Source organism: Aethalodelphis obliquidens, unplaced genomic scaffold (assembly GCF_003676395.1).
Source record: "Aethalodelphis obliquidens isolate GAN/ISIS:26980383/991018 unplaced genomic scaffold, ASM367639v1 scaffold87, whole genome shotgun sequence".
In the NCBI taxonomy this organism is placed as follows: Eukaryota; Metazoa; Chordata; class Mammalia; order Artiodactyla; family Delphinidae; genus Aethalodelphis; species Aethalodelphis obliquidens.
Genome location: NW_020838031.1, coordinates 3,874,601 through 3,888,375, shown reverse-complemented (window position 1 = coordinate 3,888,375; position 13,775 = coordinate 3,874,601). Strand labels below are relative to the sequence as shown.

Genomic DNA, 13,775 nt, shown 5'->3' with positions numbered 1-13,775 from the left:
GCTTGAGGAGAAGCTTGAAGTTGCAAATGGGCTGACTTGGCCTCTTTCCCTTCTGCTTCATCCTACCTTGAACACGGACACTGCACCGGAGCCAGGACTGCAGTCCTGTTACAATGAGGCAGGAGGGAAAGGATGGGGGAATTTCAGAGGCAATCACCCTGATGGAGCTGAGCCTCTAAACCCATGCCAGCAGCCTTCTACTCCAGTTTTCCCGCTATGTGAGCAAAGAAAATCCCTGTCTGTGTAAGCCAGCCTAAGTCAGCATTGCTATTCCTTCTAGCCAAGTCCATTCCTAATTGATGTACTCTACCTCGGCTTTGGGGGGATTCCCCAAAGGGTGTGCTTGGGTTTCCTACTGCTGTGTAAGAAGCCACCTCAAAGCCTAGAGGCTTAAACAGCAACAACACCGTTTATTTTGCTCACAAATCTGTAATTTGGACAAGGCTCAGTGGGGATGGTTTGTTTCTGTTCCAAGTGGCGTCAGGTGGAGGGGCTCAATGGGAGACTGGAGAATGCATTTCAAGATGGTTCACTCATGTAACTATTGGTTGGTCTTGGTTGTTGGTCTTGGTCTTGGCTGTTGTTTGGGCAAACATTGGGTTTGGAACAAGAGGCCGCTGTTCCCCCACCCTGTGAGCCTCTCTGCAGCTGCCTGGACTTCCTTACAACATGGTGGCTAGACTCCAAGAGTGAGTGCAGCAAGAGAACAAGGTGCACGTGTGTGGGATTTTTATGACCTAGCCTTAGATGTCATGTAGTATCACTTCCACCACACCCTATTGGTTGAGGCGGTCACACACGCCGGTCCAGGTTCAAGGGGAGTAGACATAAATACCATCTCTTAATGGGGGTGTAACGAGAGCTTAGAGCGTGAGAGACAAGAGATATTGCTGCAGCCATCTTTGGAAAATGCAATCTGCTGGAAGGTGTCTTACAACATCAGAGGGCCGTTGCTTATTGTTACTTTCATGGTCACAGTCTAGAGATTCATCTTTGGCTATTTATACTATAGAAAAGAGAAATAGGTCAATATCAGAGTATTGATTTATTGCAAAAATCCTGCCAAAGTTTTTGAATAAGAGAAGTCACAATGACCTCAGAGACCCCCCGCCTTTTCTCTGAGGTATTTTTTTTTAATTGAAGCATACTTGATGTCTAATAGTACATAAGTTACAGGTGTACAGTATAGTGACTCACAATTTTTAAGGTTATACTCCATTTATAGTTATTATAAAATGTTGGCTATACTCCCAGTTTTGTACAATATATCCTTGTAGCTTATCTTATACCTAATAGTTTTTATCTCTTAATCCCCTCCCGCATCATGCCCCTCGCCCCTTCCCTCTCCCTACCGGTAACCACTAGTTTGTCCTCTGCGTCTGTGAGTCTGCTTTTTTGTTGTTGTTTATTTTTAGATTCCACATATAAGTGATGTCATACTTATATGTGTCTGTGTCTTTGTCTGACTTATTTCACTTAGCATAATGCCCTCCAGCTTCATCCATGTTCATCCAAGTTGCTGCAAATGGCATAATTTCATTCTTTTTTATAGCTGAGTAGTATTCCATTGTGTGTGTGTGTGTGTGTGTGTGTGTATATATATATATATATATATATATATATATATATATATATACCACAGCTTCTTTAGTCATTCCTCTGTTTCTGTGAAAGTATTAACTGGGCATCCCAAGACTTGTCTTGGTGATGAAATGCAGTCTATAGAGTCAGAGCTGGATAATATTCAGTTAAAGGTTATAGTTGGGCTAGAGCGGTGCAGGCAGCAGGTATGTCCTACCTGCCCCCAGCCAGGTAAGGAAACTCCACTGAGAGGGCGAGAATTGGGTGGGGTGTGCGTGCGTGTGTGTGTGCGTGTGTATGCGTGTGTGTGTGCGTGCATGTGTGTGTGTTGGGGGTTCTTTGGTGAGTAGGAAGGTTGGAATATAGCACAGGGCCATCTCATAGGAGAGTAAAAGTAATACCCTTTGGTCCCAGAAAGAGCCACACTTACCATTAAATAGTTCTCTTTAAGATAAAAATCCCTTTGTGCAGTTTGTCTAGTTACATCAGAAAATATAAAAGCATACTATGCCGGTCAGTAACCAGTCTGATCTGAGACCCACCCCTGCCCTTGCCCTGCTCTGCTGTACGTAGAACTGCATTTCCACGGAACTGCATTTCCACGACTCTCCTGCCCGTTGGGGGCCTGTAAGAGATGAGAAGGTGAGAGAAAGGAAGAGCTAGGATATTTCTCCACCCCGCTCTGCTTCTTCTGCCGTCTTCTGCGGGGTCTGTGTCTCCCTGCGTGGTAGGCACCTTCTGCCATGGCCCCTGAGGACCCCACCCTCCTCGTATCCATGCTCCTGTATGATCCCTTCCCCTTGAGTGTGAGCTGGACATTTCTAATGAACAGAGCATGGCAAGAATGACAGGATGTCACGTCCAAGATCAGGTGAAAATAAAAGACTGACTTCTGTCTTGTTCACACCTGTTTGCTCTGATAAAGCCAGCTGCCACGTTGTGAGTTGCCCTGTGGCAAGAAACTGACGGAAACCTGTGGGCAACAGCGCAGGAAGAGCTGAGCGCTGCCAACAGTCACTTACATCAGGTCTTCAGATGCTGGTAGTCCTGGCCAATACCTAGGTGACAGCCTCGAGGGGGCCACAGCCTGGGGACCCCACTATGGCCAGGCCTGGATTCCTCATCCACGGGAACTGTGAGATAATACATGTACTTTTAAGCCATAATGTTTGGGGTGAGTATTTCAAGTTCCCACCAGCAGCTTCTTCCTCTGTTATCGGCAGATCGGACAGGGCCTGGGCTCTGGTGGCTTTACCCATTGTCACTCCTGCCCTGGGGACAGAAGTGGTGTCTGCTCTTGTTAATTGCTATGTTGTCTCCCTGTCTTCTGTTTAGGTTTTCAGGTCCCTTATCTCCTGTATAATGTCCCACCCTGAATAGTTTTTGTTTTTCTAGGTGAATCCTGACTGAAGAGGTTACAGCTCACGAATGTGGTGAAATGCCTCTCTTTTGCATCCATGAGGCTTTTTCTATTTCCATAAAAGTCAGAGGCTTGAAGGTGCTGGGCCAGGGTTTGTATCCCAGTAGGAGTGAGTCCCATGGTATACAGCACCAGAAGCAGGTAGGTAGTGGCAGAGAAGGGAGTACACTTTCATACCTAATTTTGTAATATTTTTCTTAAAGGGAGCACCCACATTTATTTAAGCTTCTTTTCCCATAAACCTGTGTCTGCCCTCCTGGTTCAAACACATTGGATACCCAAACCGTTGAAGGCCTAAAAAATCTATTTAATCCAATTAAAACAGCACTTTAATTAGAAAAAAAAAATCTAAAATAAATATTTTACTGTCTCTTGCCGAAAGCTTTGGCTCTTTTTTATTTTCCTCTTTTCCCCATTTGAGTTGGTCTTGAAAAGAAGCACATCACAACATAAAGATCAACAGGATTAACTTTTGTTGCAGGGGATAAACTCATAAAGTTAGCCATTTTCTTTGGATGACCAAACTTATAGCCTGTTGCTCAGAGGAGCAGGTCCACAAATCTTTTCTTACTTGTCACGTAGCAGGTCTGATTCCTAGTTAAAATCTTTGACCTTTAGGAAGAGGTTGGTAACTAATGAAAGAAGAATGAGTGAGAGTCACTACTGCTCCCTGGGGAAACGTAGAAGTCATTCTAGAAGAAACTTCCATGTGACAATCACTTTATTAGTGACAGACAAGGCTGGGAGATACTATCTGCTGAGTCCAATACTTTGAAAGAGAAGATTCCTGCTCAGGCACAGGTGAGTGAGAGATTAACACCGATCAGTGCTGATGAAAAAATAATAATGAAAAGACACACAGCTACCACGTCAAAATTCTTTAAGAAAAAATAATATTTTAAAGTACTTTTAAAAACGACAACAATAAAATAACGACAGTAAAGGTTCTTGCTGTCTTGGATTGATTCCTAGAGAGACCAGGAAACATTTGTAGTTTTCTTTTAGACTTTCAGATTCTGTGAGCCGACTCCACGGCTCAGAAATAATTTCCACTCCACTTAGTGGATCTTTAAAAGGAAATAAAAATGATTACATATTCTAGCTGTAACTGCTTTAATTTGTAGAAAATAGCAAGTCTAAAGGAGACCAACCCAACTCTTTTGAATCATTGGTTTTTAGAAACGTCCTGCCTTGAATATGCCTTTAGCAGAACAAAAGCAGAAACACAACCGATTGTATTTAGGAAGTGGCATTGTGTTGAAGAATCAGAAATATTCCTCTTCTGTCCCTGAGCAGAAACCTCCCAGAGTACAGTAGCTTCTGCTAAACTTGAAGGATTGCATACGCCCCATCCCTTCCTTACATATTCTTACAAGGTAAGAGCCAGGAGGAATCTTAGACATTATTAATTCCCACTCCATCACTGACAGCCAAACAAACTGAGGTGCTCAGTGATGGAGTGAAATCCCTAAATCTCATAGTTAGTTTGTGGCAGAGCCGGGCTAGACCTCAGACCTCCTGGCTCCAAGTTCAATGGGAGAAGAAATATCATTGCCTGCAAATATGGCACTTATAGGCAAGGTTGCCTCAGTACCTGTATCTTCCCTTAGAGGCAAATTCAGGACTCTACATAGGAGAGTTTCAGTTGTCACATTTGGGTAGTAGGACCTGTCTTACTTGAATGACAGAAGTTCTGTCACAAAGAGAATAATCATGGGAGTGAAAATGGTCACAGGTGAATCACTGGGTTGCAACAGAGATGAATAATACCGTCATATTCTCTGAACAATTCCCAAGCTGGAAGCCAGATTGCAGTCTCTTTCCTTGATGTGTTTATTGCCCCTTTAATTAGCCTTATCTATTTTCCTACTTATAAACGGGATAAACTTTAAGAGCAGCTACAAAAAGGAACACGGTATCATGTTCTATGTCTTGTTTCCTTTAGAAAGAGCCAAAAAGGGTTAGTTAGCCAAGTTTTATGTACTGAAGGATGATGGAAAAGCAGGTTAAAGTTCAGTTAAGTACACAATAGTCGAACCTACACATGGCAATAGAGATAAAATCTATATTCTCTCAAACTAAAATGGAATATCCCTATAAAGTTCAATATCTCTGTTAGTACAAATCCTGACTGAAAATTTCAAGAACAAGAGGTTATGCTAAGGTTGTTATTTTTTATTTAAAAAATACTCATTCAGATTGAAATCACTGAATGGATCATATGGTATTTAAGAATTTAAGGAGTATTAAAAATTATGGCTATGCCACACGGATGGGTATATACAGGACTCGGAGACTTAGACTTTTACATTTCCTCATATCTGTCAATTAAATTTGATTTTTTTGCTTACCTTCCCAGCCAGAATGTAAAAATGGATGAAATGATAACACAAAAAGAGGTAACCTTAGCAAAGCAATAATTTCAGATAAAAAGACCAGCTTAAAATCTTTAGGGAGTAAATGTCAATTCAGATCCAGGAGATTTCATCTTAAAGAGTAAAAGAATTCTTTTCACATTATCTCTAAACTGGAAAATATTTCCCTGGATTTTGTTCACATAACCTTGATATATTATAACCTTGAGTAGAAGCCAGCAACAAAGTTAAAATACAGGGAACTATTGCCTTGACCAGAGTTAAGGAGTGAATAGGTGAAAATCAGAGAAAAGTGATAGCTAAAAAGGAACTGGGAAAGGCATCTTAATCCAAAACAGGCTTCTTCCGCACCTGGTTAAGTATTTGGCATTTTGGGGGGCTGACTTTCACATCGTGTCTCTTCCTGACTGCTGGAGGGCATTCAAATCCTAGAAACTATCCTACTTGTTAATAAATCACTAATCTACTTATTTTCTCTTCCATAGTGACTGAGCTGTAGCTGATTTATCTTTGGAACCACCGTGCCTAACACAATGCTTGGCACACAACGGCACACAAAGACTGTTTGATGGATATTGAGGTGGGTGGATGAATGGAAAAACATGAATGAACAGGCATGTATTCTAGGGTCGTTTTGTTTTTTAATATCCTTGTCATGTGCCCTATTCTCTTTTGGGGTTTTACAGCCCCAAACTAGATATGAACCCGTTTCACCTGTGAGATGGACCTGTGGTGTAGCACCACTACCCCCAGGACGGTGCTCAGCATATGGTAAGAGCTCAATACATACTGAGTGCCCACGCTAAAGGGAGAGTCTCTGACCTCCAAATAGCAAGTAAGAAACCAAAAGCATTGCTATTTCTTTACAGGAAAGAGGGAAAACAGATTGTTTGGAATGAATGATCTCAGTGCTTTAACTATATGTTTACAATCGATACAGATGCACTTTCCTCTTTGGTGTCTTCCACTGGTACACGGTGACACCCCCCGCCTCACCGGATCCGCTCTTTATAACCATGAATTGGGCGTAAAGTGCAGCAAATTTGATTTTATTGTTCCCCATGAATACCAGTCAATTTTCCAAGTGGGAATACTAAAGATGATAATTGTATGTTGTCTAATCTTGTCGGGATGGGTCCCCTCTAGTGGCTTCCCACTGGTAAACCACTGAAAGCATGAAAGGATCAGAACAAGAGCAAATGAAATGTAATGTGGTCTATTCTTTGAGCTAATGTGAGCCTCCTGTTTGAAGGGTATCACTAATGTGTGTACAGACATATGGAAAGGAATAGACAGAGGTATCATTTTTTTCCTCTAGGGCAGGCTTTACTCAGGAAGTATACTGAGTAATAGCCAATGGAATGCATGATAATAAATGATCAGATCGCACATTTGGAGCACTTGACTGACTATCTTGACTGTTAGATGTTGTATGATGCCCTCGCTGGTGCCGCAAGTCTTGAGGAGTCCCTTCCGTTCCCTTCCTGGGGAACACAGGCTACCAGAGCTGGTCCCTGGTGGGTAATTACCAGGCAATCAGAAACTATCTTGAACAACACATTAACGTAAAAAAATCTTGTCTGAGACTTTGTTGCTTTGTGCTTTATCTCATATAACTTGTCTTTTGGGAGGAAGCAATCATAGTCTATTATTGATGACTTGTGTTATTGCATGGAGAAGAAAAGTGAATAATGAACCTAATAGGAACCCTAGCGCAATTGCTTTTTGTTAGAATAGAGTTGGAGAGAGCACTTTATCATAATTATTCGCCCACATATACCTTCTACACTCACTCTTGACACCCTTCTCCTCTAATTTCCTATGGGAAACAGCCGGGTAGATAATGGAGAGAAAAGATATAATGAAGAAACGACCATGTTTAAAACATAAGAAGATACTGAAAAAATTGGCATTCTGGCCCTATGTACGTAAGAGACAAAAGCCCATTTTCAGACATACCTTGTTTTATCACGCTTCGCTTTATCGTACGTCTCAAATATTGCGTTTTTGACAAACTGAAGGTTTGTGGCAGCTCTGCATCTAGCAATTCTATCAGCACCATTTTTTCCAACAGCATTTGCTCACTTTGTGGTTCTGTGTCACATTTTGGTAATTATTGCACTATTTCAAACGTTTTCATTATTATTCTACTTGTTATAGTGACCTGTGATCTTTGATGTTGCTACTATGATTTCCTGAAGGCTCAGATGATGGTTAGCATTTTTTAGCAACAAAGTATTTTTTTTTTAACAAAGTATTTTTTAATTAAGGTCTGTACCTTGTTTCTTTTAGACATAATGCTACTGCACACTTTATAATAGAGTACCGTAGCGTGTAAACGTGATTTTTACATAACGTAACCGGGGAACCAAAAAGGTCATGTGACTTGCTTTATCGGGTTATTTGGTTTATTGCCACGGTCTGGAATGGAAGCCACAGTGCCACCGAGGTAGGCCTGTACAGTTGCCCCTCAGAGGGGCAAAAACCTATGAGTCCTGCCTCCCTCTGTATTATATTCTCGAAATAATACCATACACCCATAGCATTCCTCAAAGCTCCTTGAACAGTGGCCAAGTTACAAGACAGATTTATCTCCATCTCTTATCAAATGCGGTTAGAGAGACAAGACATAGATTGTCCCTATTACAACAATAACAAGGAGTTCGAGATAATATCTATAAAACCCAGTGACACATACACTCAATTTGGACGTGACTGAAGATTCCCTAGTCTGGGTTCAGGTATGGAAGGGACCATATTCAGTGTAATCATTGGTCTTTCATTGGCCTTTCTGCTAATACAGAACACCACCTCTGTACAAAATCATGGGCTGGCTCACACGTTTCTGGGCATCTTCAGGGCTGAGTCTCAAGTACACATGACTGGTTCTTTCCTGTATCTTCCACCAGGTGTATTGTGGCTTCTGGGTCACTGCAGCTGGTAAGAGCTGCAGCTTCCTTTACTGGGTAAAGCCACACAGCCAGACACCGCCACCTCCATGGGCTTTTTTTGTCCTCCTGGCCCCAGTCCCTGACACCCTGCTGCTGCTTCTGCAGGGCATTGCTTCAGATGTGCCAGTGCTGTTTGTTTGGGAGGTCAGGGCTGAATCTAGGCACAAGCTCACTGTGTAGGGTCACACTGTAATAGAAGAAGACAAATGCAACTTGCTTGTGCCCTACTGCCACGCTGGATTTCAAATGATAATTTTAAAGTGTAACCCTATTCTTCCCTAGAATGTGGCTATGGGTATATGGAGGCTGGTTCCAAGATAAATTGATATGAGTGATAGACATCATTTTGCCCTAAGAATCACACCTCCCCTTCAACTCTGAGATTCTGTAAGTGGCCAAATACGTCCTTTTCCCTTGGATGAATTGGTTCCCAGGAGGCACGTTCGAACCCCTGGCGAGGCGACAAATCACCCCTGGGCCCATTTTCCCCAGATGCACCAGCAGAGGACTGTCTGGGGTTCAGGTTGGGATCTTTGGCAACAGTGACTGGGAATTCAGATGTAGATCAGGCTGTGACAGAGTATTTCCTAGAGGAGGTGATCGAGGCCCTAGAAACTTCCTGCACTCACAGAGTTTCCATTCTAGTGGGGAAGACGAGGGCCACACACACAAGGATGCAGGGCAGGTTTGTGATGGGCCAGCTCGGGATGCCACGAGAAGACAGCAGGGTCGAGGAGGGTCCCCCCGAGGCAGTGCTTTTTGAGACCCTAAGGATGGATAGGATTTAGCCAGACAAAGGCGGGGAGAGAGGGGAGCTGGTGGCAGAGAGAAAAGTCGGCTGGGGGCTCCGAGGTCAGGTGTGAGAAGCAGAATGAACTGAAAGGTGCTTGGTAGAGAGCAAGGTGGGAGGTTGCAGAGGGCAGGGGGCCAGACCAAGGAGTTAAGGTTTTATTTTATTTTTTAAATTAAAAAAAATGTATTGGAATATAGTTGATGAACAACGTTGTGTTAGTTTCAGCTGTACAGCAAAGTGATTGAGTTTTACATATATATATGTCTATTGTCTTTTAAATTTTTTTACTTGAGAGGAGTTACGGTTTTATCTGGAGGGCAATAGGAAGACTCTGAAGTTATTTTTTTTAATTTTTATTTTATACTGGGGCATAGTTGGTGAACAATGTTGTGTTAGTTTCAGGTGTACAGCAAAGTGATTCAGTTAAACATATACATGTATCTGTTCTTTTTCAAATTCTTTTCCCATGTAGGTTATTACAGAATGTTGAGCAGAGTTCCCTGGGCTCTACAGTAGGTCCTTGTTGGTTATCTATGTGAAATTCAGCAGTGTGTATGAAGCAGGGAGGGGAGTGATTTGACTCATGTGGGTGAAAGACTGCTGTGGGGCAGATGGATGGGAGATAACCAGACGGGAGACAGGAATACAGATGGCTTACGAAGTTGTTGCTATTGTCTTGGCAAGATATGATGGTGCGTTAGGACAGGAGAGGCACATATATGCAGGAGAGACCTGGGGCGGGGGGAGTTGAAGGCCGGGTCATTGACTAGATGAGTGGACGAGAGAGGAGGAGTTCTGGAGAAGCCCCAGGTTTCTGACATGAGAAATACATGGGTAGAGATGGCATTACTGAAATAGAGATCACAGGAAAAGAAGGGATTGGGGAGCTCATAGGATGGTCAAATTTGGGGGTATATTTTGTTTGCGGCATATTGAGTTGCAGCTACCTTTGAGGCATATAGGTAGAGGTAGACTCAGCCCTGAGGTTCAGGGTGAAGAGTGTGAAGACGGTGACTGTAGACACCGGACGGATGGGATTTCCTAGGGAAAGAGGAAGCGTAGGCGGTGACCCCATGGAGCACCAAGTGTGAAGTGGTAGAGGAGAACAGGAGCTTCAGAGGGTGTGGGCAGAGAGGGAGCAGGGGTTCCAGGAGAAGGCAGCACGTGGGGCAAAGGGAAGTGGGTGAGAAAACATTACCAAGAGGTCCAGGAAGCTTGTGTGGGGGCCAGATTGTGGAAGGTCTGAATGTTAGGAAGGGGAGGGGAATTTGGACAGTATCCGGTAGGCCCCAGGTAGCTCAGGAAGGACTTTGAGCCGGAACCTGTACACGTAAAGTACTGTATATCCAGTGATTTGGAAGTTGAGGGGCAGAAAACAAAGAGCTCATTTAGCAGAGTTGTCTCTACTTGGGGAGAAAAGCATCTGGGGGAGGGGGTTACACTGGGGGAGGGGGTGACAAAGGAGACTGGTGTGAGCGACCTTTGGGGAAACCAGAGTACTTCCATGTTGCATCACGGAGGGCAGAGGAAGAGACACCCTGCTGTGTCTGCTGTTTAGCAGAGTGACAGCACTGTGGTCACAGAGGTCAAGGTTGACAAGAGGAGCCAGCCTTTGGGGAAACCGGTAGATTTGGCTTTAGGTGTGTGGAGATGTAGTCAGTATTGCAAAATACTGATGGAGGTTTTTTGAAGGCAAATGAAAATGGCGTTGCTACAGGCTCTCTGCTCCATCACATCTCTGCCTTTCCAGAAAGAAGGGAGTAAAATTTCTCGGTAGTCAAAGTTCATTTTTGCAACCTCTGCACCTGCATTTACAATTTCTGGAAACACTGGATTTAGGAATACTATGGTGTTTTGATTTCGTTTTATCATCCTTTTTGCCGTACTTTTCAATCTTAACATGTGGGCTTATTCTCTCCGTATCAAAAACTGAATGTTCTGAATTTGTGGAAAGAATTTACATGGTTTATTCTTGGCCACTCTTCTCATATTTCTGTCTCGTTGTCTCCTCGCCCAGTGTTCCTTTACGTTCCTGTCTCTCTCCCTTTATTCTCTCTTAGCTTAGGTCTCCCCCAAGAATGCTCAAGTGCAACTATTCTCGGCCTAAATGCCACAGACAACCAAATGTCAGAACGAGGAAGCACAGCCTTGCTAATCCCCCTAGGAACTGGAAAGCAGAAACTCTCTGGTCCTGATCAGACATTTGGAATCCACCTCTATTTCTCCCTTGTAACTCCTCTAACAGTTTCTAAGAAACACCTGTCCTCTTATATGATTTAAATGTCGTCTTATAAACATCTGTCTCTTAATATTCTGACAGTTTTCCTTTATGGGAGAGCAAGCACCTCCTCAGAAGTGAGTCTTATTTACCACTATAACCCTGGTACAGCTCTGGAGCCCGGCCCTCAGCTGTTGAATGAATAAAGGGATGATTAACTGTGGCAGAAGGGTCCGTCTGCCTTTTTCTCTTCTCCCTAGGCTTTCAGCTTTTTCTAACTTTTTCTTTTAACCAGGGGTAAGTTGTCGCATCAACACAATAGAAAGATTTGGAGAGTCATCACCAGGTACTATGAAATGTCTTGCACATTGATGGTGCTTAGAGTTTAACAACTAAAAATGTTATAGGAGACAAGAAAGCAAGGGTTTGCCAAACTGTTGGCAGCTCTAAATTCATAACCAATATGGAAAAGAAACCATATGTCAAGGGTAAATATATATGCATATATGTGTGTGTATATATGCTTTTTCTGTATTCATTTCTTTAGAATTATTTCCTATCAGAGTATGCGTGGTGTTTTTGGTGTTATTATTGGTAGATGCCATCTAGTGGTGTAGAATAGCATCTGTTCTTAGAGCCATTCAACTTCTAAGTTCTTATCATTATTATTATTACTTTGTTATTTCTTAAAAGGAGAACCAAAAACACTGTTTAAAGAATACTGTAAGTCCCAAGTAGGAATAAAATTTGGAGGATTAAGATATAAACTTTAGGGGGCTTCCCTGGTGGCGCAGTGGTTAAGAATCTGCCTGCCAATGCAGGGGACACAGGTTCGAGCCCTGGTCCGGGAAGATCCCGCGGAGCAACTAAGCCCGTGTGCCACAACTACGGAACCTGTGCTCTAGAGCCCGCGAGCCACAACTACTGAGCCCACATGCCACAACTACTGAAGCCCGCGTGCCTAGAGCCCGTGCTCCGCAACAAGAGAAGCCACCGCAATGAGAAGCCCATGCACTGCAATGAAGAGTAGCCCCCGCTCGCCGCAACTAGAGAAAGCCCACACAGCAATGAAGACCCAATGCAGCCAAAAATAAATCTGAACAAATAAATTTATATTTTTAAAAAAGATATAAACTTTAAGTCTCCTATGGCAGAAAATTGAAAAACAAGTACAGGACTTTATCTCTCAGCGTAATCCATCCACCCGCTCTTTTACTCATTCATCAGATATTTATCAAGCCCCTACCCTGTGCTAGGTTTGGTGTGAGGGACTTGAAATAAAATCCCAGTGCCTACCTTGAATGGTAAGAGGAAATGGTAAACGTTGGTGGCCCACCGTGTTTTTGGCACTCATGCCATGCCAGGCTCTGTGCCACACACTTCATACCCCAACCTAAATCATCTGGAATCATCACCACAGCCCTCTGAGGTATGATTGTCCCCATTTTTCAGATGAGGAAAATGGAACTTGGAGATATAACTTGTCTATAGTCCTGTATCTAAGAAGCATGCAAACCAGTTCAGAGCCAGGGTCTGACATCAAAATGTGTGAGCTCCTAAAAGCCCACTCTTTGGGCTACAAAAGCAAGGGCAAAGGAGGCAGATGCTTTTCAATTACATACAGTCTAGGCCTTTCTTTTGGAAGTGAGATGAAGCGAGAGGGCAGAAGACAATTTTAAGGGTGGTTAAGTTTGCACAAGTCATTTAGCTGTGGGTCTGGACTGGAGAAGGTAAGGGGTAGAAATATGAATAGGTATGGCCAAAAGTTTGGATCATCAGAAAAGGAATAATCCATCTGTCTCGGACGATTCTTGGAGATACATTGGATTGGGAACATTAGAGCAAAGACCAACATATAGGAAGCATGTTGGTCACTGATCTTTGATCACTCCATCCAATATTGCCTTTCCAGATCTCTATAGCACATGTCTATACAACAGGACATTTTTAATGTGTTGCCTTTGCACTGTTCTTCAAATTATTTCCTGTGTAAAAATCCTAGCTCAGCTCTCTCGTACTTCCTTGAGGATGGTCTCATTATTTCTAGGTAATCATCTTCTTCTGTATGCTACAGGGCAGAACACAGTAGGCCTCCAAGTATACTTGCAGAATTAAGGGTTTTTAAAAAATTATTAGATGGGTTTCTTCTTAGCTCCTGTGGATAGTACATGACATTTAGCACACTCTTTTTTTTTTTTTCTGCGGGACGCGGGCCTCTCACCGCTGTGGCCTCTCCTGTTGCGGAGCACAGGCTCCGGACGCGCAGGCTCAGCGGCCATGGCTCACGGGCCCAGCCACTCTGCTGCATGTGGGATCTTCCCGGACCGGGGCACGAACCCGTGTCCCCCGCATCGGCAGTCGGACTCTCAACCACTGCGTCACCAGGGAAGCCCCTAGCACACTCTTTAATAACTCTGACATTATTCTACTGGGTTCC

The 13,775-nt window shown here is 43.3% G+C and overlaps 1 protein-coding gene across 9 annotated transcripts in view; it reads left to right on the top strand.

Moving 5' to 3' along the window:
* The first annotated feature begins 1,826 nt into the window (after positions 1-1,826).
* The window catches only part of SIPA1L2 (signal induced proliferation associated 1 like 2), a 238,114-nt gene continuing 226,165 nt past the window's right edge, over positions 1,827-13,775 (top strand). For 6 of the 9 annotated variants that reach the window (XM_027094089.1, XM_027094088.1, XM_027094086.1 and 3 more), the window contains exons 1-3: positions 1,827-3,142; positions 5,862-5,956; positions 6,063-6,147. The gene's annotated coding sequence lies outside the window, so the exon portion shown is untranslated. The other 3 variants (XM_027094085.1, XM_027094087.1, XM_027094090.1) reach the window with 3 other exon arrangements.